General features: G+C 41.7%; 1 non-coding gene across 1 annotated transcript; it reads right to left on the reverse strand.

Moving 5' to 3' along the window:
- Positions 1-6,796: 6,796 nt before the first annotated feature.
- Trnal-cag (transfer RNA leucine (anticodon CAG)) lies at positions 6,797-6,880 on the reverse strand. Its single transcript has one exon. It is a non-coding gene; the product is annotated as a tRNA-Leu (tRNA).
- Positions 6,881-7,500: the final 620 nt, after the last annotated feature.

Raw genomic sequence — 7,500 nt, forward strand, 5'->3', positions numbered from 1 at the left:
AAGGTGGGAGTGGCGCCAACAGCTCCCAGAGTTGCTGGCAGGCAACGTCATTGCGCCAACGCTCCAGCTCCAACAGCAAAGGAGTATTTTCAGCTAGGAGAGCGCTTCGATGCCGTCACCGTCCAAGCCTCAAGGCTGCTTGCTTTGGTTCCCTCTGTAATGAACAAGAATCAAACGAAGTCGCAAGAGTTACAAAGGGTGGTGGATATGTACAGGGACGATCTTCTGCGGTGGAGAATCAAGTATGCAGAGGAGGAAGAGCTCTCGGGCTCGTGCGCCACAGCCCTGAAGCAGTGCGACGAGGATATGAATTTCCCAACATATTCACTCTGCTAAAATACTATCCACTTTGCCCGTAACTAGCCGCGAGTGCGAAAGGTCCTTCAGCGCGATGCGAAGGTTAATCACCTATATGCGATGCACGATGAGCGAGAACAAATAAGCGTCACTTGCACTTATGCATATCCATTACAGCATGCAAATAGACCTTGAAGAAGTGGTGGAGCTTTTTGCTACGATGCATCCGTGAATGGTGTTGCTATCAAATTTGCTGTGATACTTAATGTTACTGTGGCGCCTTGTTGTGATACGGAGTGTTAGTGTTATACCAATAATGCACTAGGTTTTTTATAGTAGGGAATTAAGGAAATTACAATACCAGAGCGATCCAAACTGACGTTTGATTAAAAGCTAAACGTTTTTCGTCAGACAAATGGATACGAATCCCCCTTGAAATAGTCCAGCTACGGGCCTGAGACCTCATTGAAGAAGTATCACTCGGCATAACCTGGTATCCTTGGTCGTAGATCAAGTAAAAAATCTTTTCTTATCGGTGTGTTGCAGTGCCGACCCTGGTAATCCATTCCACTGCATGGTTTTGAAGCTATACTCAGTTGTTTGTGCCATCATGGTTTCGCTCCCAGGATCGGGCTCGCTGATTAGACTGATTACTCTGACCTGACCCTAGTTATTCCAAATAGAGCCTTAATTAGGACACAGTTTTAATTGCATACTGTTAAAGAAAATTTTTTTGGGGAAGAAAGACTCCTCAACACTGCTATTTCAATTCTTTATTTGGTGTTCTCGGGTCGATCTTACAGCTCTCGTTCAACTAGTTCTTGCTCTCACTCTATTTGTTAGGTATACAGCTCTTTTTATATTTTCTTAGTCTGACTGAACAATCAAGTGCCAATCACACGTCAAAATGACGCCTGCCAGACGCACTACGCCTGCGCGTCGGCACATTAACATATTTTTTCCACAACAAAGAAAATCGCTTGTCTCGACAGTATGTTACACTAGCACGAACGGAATATGACAAGTTATAAAGATTACAAGAAACGAGTTACAATATCTAGAATTAGGTTACACAGTAAATTTACAGAGAAAATGACGATTTACGATTGTTACATAACAGAGTTAAAACAATAGACAAAAGAATTAAGGAAAGGACGAGCATAAGCGCCGCCTTTTCCATAAATGTATCTCGCACACATGTTACAGGCAGAACAGGACAATAGTTATATTTACAGGTGTCATTTTCAATTACTCAGGAATATTAGAATATGGAGCGTTTTCACTCAAGTGACCAGCAGCTATATTGGATTACTGAAACAAAAGAATGTATCTGCTTAAAAATAGAGTTCAATTCCCGGAGGATGAGCTTGATACACCATCATGGCCGCCATTCCTTTGTTTTGGAACACCAACATGGCTGCCGTGACGTCATGTGAAAACGCTCTATAGATTAAAAACACTTATTGAAAACCCAAAAGAGACCGCTGTTGTCATGAAAGCGATCTGGAACCGCGAGAACAAGTCAAAAGGCCCAGAGGTACTGCAGATCGAAGGGCCAATCCACAATGCTTCAGTTTTTCTGCTGCATCATGAGGCCTATTATTTTCCCAAATGCACTTCAGAAAAGGAAAGGAAACGAAAGGAAAGGAAAGGAAAGGGGCTTTATAGTCTAGTCGTTCTAGCGCTGGAGCACTTTTGCTGGGGACGCTGGCAACTGAAATCACAAATCAAGTCAAATGTTGGTTTTTGGGGAGAGGGAAACTTTTATGTTGTACGGAAGCCTGAGAGAGCTGTATTAACATCTCAAATTCAGCGTTTTGCACGTGTAGACTTTCAAATGACTATTTTTGCTCGTATAGCTTTGTGACGGTTTAAGGCCGACATAAAGATCAAATATACGGCAGAGAGAGCTAACACCCTTGGCAAACGCTCCTTTATTCGGTCTTTATTTTTATACTGCTCTCTACGACATTAAAAATGTCTTGAACCAACCAGTGAACAATAATAGGTTGTCTCTCGAACTCGAGAATAACATTAACAAAGCACAAAATGAGTTGATGGTTTGAAGCAAGAGACTATACACCTTATTCCAAAATGGCCGCCATTTAAATATTCTTTTGTTTTTATTCAAATAAGCCCTTGATGCCTCGTTCTTAAGCTGAAAATTCATAATAATATATTATCTTGAACGAGGCAACAAGAGCCAATTTGTATCCGCATAAATCAGCGGCCATTTTGGAATAAGGTGTATGAGGGTAAGAGAACACATCCCCCATACATGGGCCTCTTCCCATGATAATCTTTTTCAATCTAATTTTAGCTCGCAGTCAAGCTGAGAGGCTATTTTAGGAAAGACACCTGATTGATCAATTGTAATGACGTAATGACCGCTTTGTTGTTCTGCTTTGAGAAAATGGCATCTGTAGTAGACATCGAGTTGGTCGATGAATCTGAAAACTTTGATTTTGAAAAGAGTGGGAAAAGTTCCCGTCCACCTAGAGAAAACTGGTCCATGCTGTACATAGCTGAATCCGATGAAGGTCGATGTCTAATCAACAGAAAGTGGGGATGCGAGCTCTTTTGAGGAAGATGCTGAAATTTCGAGCTTCGAAAAATCTTCAAATTTCGATTTAGTATTTCACTGGATCATGCAACGGCGAGAAAAGTCTTCGCAAGTTTCTTCACAATGGCATCTGATCCTCTGACCATGGGGACGAAACTAAAAATGACTTTCACAGCGTGGCGGAAAGCTTAAAATAGATTGAAAAGTTTATCATAGGGCACGGGGATGTGTTCTCTCACCTGATAGTCTCTTGTTTGAAGCCATCAGTTGTATAGTTGAAATGAACAAGTAGAAATGAACAAGTGTCAACGGTGGACACGCATGTGGCTCTGAAGTCCAAAGTCCGAGGTACATACACGGCCACAGATCGGGCATGGTGTGTCACCAGTTGTGATTGGAGCCTTCGCTGCTCTTTTACGGCGATCCCTAGCGGTTGCAATATACAGGCGGCGGTCGAGCTCGAAGTTTCTAGCAGCTCTCTGGACAGTCGCTCGCCATCCAGATCTATTGGCTGCGGCAGTCTCCAGTTCCTTCGGTTGAATTCCTGCCCATTTGAGGTTGGACTTGAGGTTGTCCTTGTATCTCTTCTTGGGTTGGCCTTGGTTGCGTCTGCCCTGAGATAGCTCTCCGTAGAAAAGCTGGCGAGGAATCCTGGATTCGTCTATTTGGATAACATGGCAAGTCCAGCGTACTTGGGCTTTGAGCACCATAGTCTCGATACTGGTCGTACTTTCCCTCTCTAGAACTTCTTGGTTCGAGACGCGATCTTGCCAGCGTATCCGCATAATGGAGCGCAGTGAGCGTCTGTGGAACTGCTCGAGCTTTCTTAGATGCCTTCGGTAAAGAGTCCAGGTTTAACAGCCGTACAGCAGTGATGGAAGAACTATTGCGTTGTAGATCTTGAGTTTGGTAGACAGAGAGATGGGTTTGTGCTGTAAGACCTTGATACGAAGTCTACCAAAAGCCTGGCTAGCTTTCTGAATCCTGGTTGTAATTTCCCTGTCCAGAGTCCCTTCATTGGAGATGGTACTCCATAGGTATTTGAATGACTCGACATTCTGTAGCTGAGTGCCATCGATGGTGATGTAACTGTTGAAGACGGGTCGCTGGTGCAGGCTGGAGAAGGACCTCTGTCTTGCCGAGACTGATCGTTAAGCCCAAATGTATTGCAGCTTCAGAGAATACGTCAACAATTACCTGCAGATGTTGTACATTGTGGGCCATAAGAGCACAGTCATCGGCAAACAGCGCTTTAAGTAGTAACCTTTCTAGCGTTTTCGTCTTTGCTGTCAGACGCCTCAGATCAAACAGTGACCCATCGAGACGGTAATGGATGTAGATGCCCAGATCCAGATCTCTGGTGGCATGAAGTATCACTTGTGTGAAGTAGAGGTTGAATAACACTGGGGCGAGCACGGATCGTTGTTTCACTCCATTTGAGATATCAAATCTTTCAGAGGATTCGCCGTCGGACAACACTTCTCCAGTCATGTCATCATGAAGCAGTCTGATGAGGGTGGTGAATTTCCCTGGGCAGCCAAGTTTCCCAAGGATGATCAAAGGCATTTGACACGTTACACGCACCACTACTTCTGAGCAAGCTTGAAGCGTACGGTTTTCAGGAAAGCGCTATTCAACTTTTAAACAGCAATTTAAATGATCGGAAATATCAAGTAAAGTTCGGCTGTCATGTTAGTTCGAGCCATTACGTGAGTCGTGGCTGTCCTCAGGGTTCTGCGCTTGGCCCGTTGTTATGGAATGTTTTCCAGAATGACCTATCCTACTGCCTAACAGCGAACTTGTCTATGTATGCAGACGACCATCAAATTTACCACGTAGGAGCAGACCAGGCAGCTGTGACTTTCCAGTTAAAGGATAGTGCCAACTTGGCTACAACGTGGTATGATTCTAACTTACTGGCGGGAAACCTCAAAAAGTACCAAGTTTTGAACTTGGGCTTCACTCAAAATGACAGTAATATTTGCGTGAACGATGCCGAATTCTTAACTAAAGATAACATCACACTTCTAGGAGTAGTGTTAGATTCTAAGCTAAATTTCTCTGAGCATATAACCTCTATCTGCAAAAAAGCCAGTCAGAGAATTGGTGTTCTAATGAGACTACGCAATTTAATTCCTATGAAATCTAAGTTAATATTATTCAAAAGCGCGGTATTACCATTTCTCACGTACTGTCACCTTGTGTGGCATTTCTGCAAAGCGAGCGACACTCGAAAGCTTGAAAGATAACAAGAAAGAGGACTTAGGGCGGTTTTCAAGGACAATAATTCTAGTTATGAACAATTATTAGAGAAGGCAGAGTTGCCTACTCTACTAAACAGACGCTTACAGGATCTGTGCATTCTAATGTATAAAGTAAAGCATAAACTGTGCCCTGCTTATATAAATAACATCTTTAAAGAACCAAATAGTAATTACAATTTGAGGCAAGCAGATTTCTCTATACCCAGGTATGAGACAGTCGTCTACGGCAAGCACTCTATTAGATATCTTGGGCCTAGGCTATGGATAAAACTACCCAAGAGTACCAGGGACGTTACAACCCTAATGTCCTTCAACTTAATATAAGTGAACTTTTAGATGATGGCTGCGCAGGCTGTAGCCTCTGTTCATTTTGATTTCTGTATATTTTTACTATTAATCCTAAAACTAGATAACTGTTGATATTTTACCTATTATTGTATATAGTTTTTAGCTTGTAAATTTTTCCCTAATTGGTGTCCCCAAATTAGTAAGGGATTTCTTTTCCATGGCTAGATGGCTTTTGACACTCTGAATAAAGTTTCTACAACTACTACTACCACTACTCATGGGTAATCAGGACAACATGGTCGGATATTCAAAGGTTTGTATGGAAATTCAAAGCCAAATGTTCTGTACATGACTCTACTTTATAGACTTTCGCCTTCATAAACCAAACAAATAAGTTCATGCTCACAACGGAGAAGAACTAGACTTGGTTTCCGTTCTTTGGAATTGCTAAATATTGTTTTTTTTTTGTCTCCATACATTCTCTGTATATTTGTGCGTTTGGAATTACAGGAAATATATGACAGAAACTCTTTTTAATAAAATAATTTCCACAATAGCCATTCTCTCCAAATTTGTTCTGCCGCACCTTTAAGCGCCTATCTTCTGTTTTGGAAAATAAAAAACCCAAAATTGCCTATCATGAATACTTTTCATTGTTTTGAACTTCTTACAAACCTTTGAATTTCTCTCCATCTTGCCCTGATTACCCATGATGCACTCAAGAGCGTGAACTCGTTGAAAACGTTGCAGTGCCAGAGAAACTTTATCATTCTCTATTATTAGCATAATTCTTGTCGTTTTACGTCAATCAATTTCGTTAGTTCCCAGTCCATTCAATTGTATTTTTAATTTTAAATTTATCTGTAACTGAATAACAATCACTTATGATGATGTATGTTGTAACATACGAAACGTTAAGTTATAAAAATAGTTATGCAGTTCAAGCAAATGCTTGTAATCGCTGTTTACGTTATATTATTTAGAGCGGTCTTCCCCACCCGAGTATAAGAGATATCATCGACATGAATTCATTATCATTTCCATAGAAGGCTCAGGCATTTTTTGTGAGACGTGCCTTTTTCCTCCCTTCCCTCTCTACTTGTCTTTGCTTCCTGTTCCTTTATCTTCATCTGAAAGTGGCAGCCAGACCTCCATATCTCAGTAGGAGTGCGGGTAATATCGGTGTACTGTATACTTAAAATCATCTAATCATTGCTAAATTTAATTATTCTCCTTATTCCAAATTTGACTCTGATCACCTGACGTCAAGTTATTTTCGACATTTTCTTTCCAAACCTGTACATAGCGCTCACCTAAATTAAGCGTACAGAATTTAGTTTCCCAAGATTCGGAGTAACAAAAAAACATCTTAAATGAGGTGAAGTGTCAGGAGTGGGATTCGAACCCACGCCTACATGAGTAGACTGCGACCTGAACGCAGCGCCTTGGACCGTGCGGCCATCCTGACACCTACTCAGTTTCGAATGGGGAGGAGCGTCTTCGGAAAAATGCCGACGTAAGGCCTACCACCTCTTCAATGGTTTGTAGATTGAAAGCGAGAAAATGTATTTGCAGGAATTGGGGCCTTGAAACGTATCCGCCTCGCCAAACCTTGCTGCGAATGTATATGAGGCTTTAGTCCTTCCCTACCTAAATTATTGCTGTGAGGTTTGGGGTTGCATTTGTAAAATCCAGTGTGACAGACTCCATAGATCGTAAAATAGGGCCGGGAGAAGGCTTTCATGATTTTAAAGTGGTACTATGATCAAAAAATCATTTCCTTTTTTTCTTCTGATTTTGAAAACGTGTTCGCTTAACACCTAACTGGCAAAATTTTGAGCTTTGAGTTTTATCCAAAAGCTGTTTATTTTGAGTGTAAGTTTTGAATTTCATGGTCCGCCATTACTCACGTTCAAAACTGACCGATTGGACCTCAGAGGGTTGGATCTAGAGAAAATGACGTCATTTACTCACTAGCTTAAAATTTCAGCGTGTAAACGCAACTTATTATATATGCAAAACACGGGTTGAAAAGTCTGAAAGCCCGAAACTCCCGTGCTGAATATTAATTAGGCCGCGTACACACGC

This window comes from Montipora capricornis, chromosome 8 (assembly GCF_036669925.1).
Source record: "Montipora capricornis isolate CH-2021 chromosome 8, ASM3666992v2, whole genome shotgun sequence".
NCBI lineage: Eukaryota > Metazoa > Cnidaria > Anthozoa > Scleractinia > Acroporidae > Montipora > Montipora capricornis.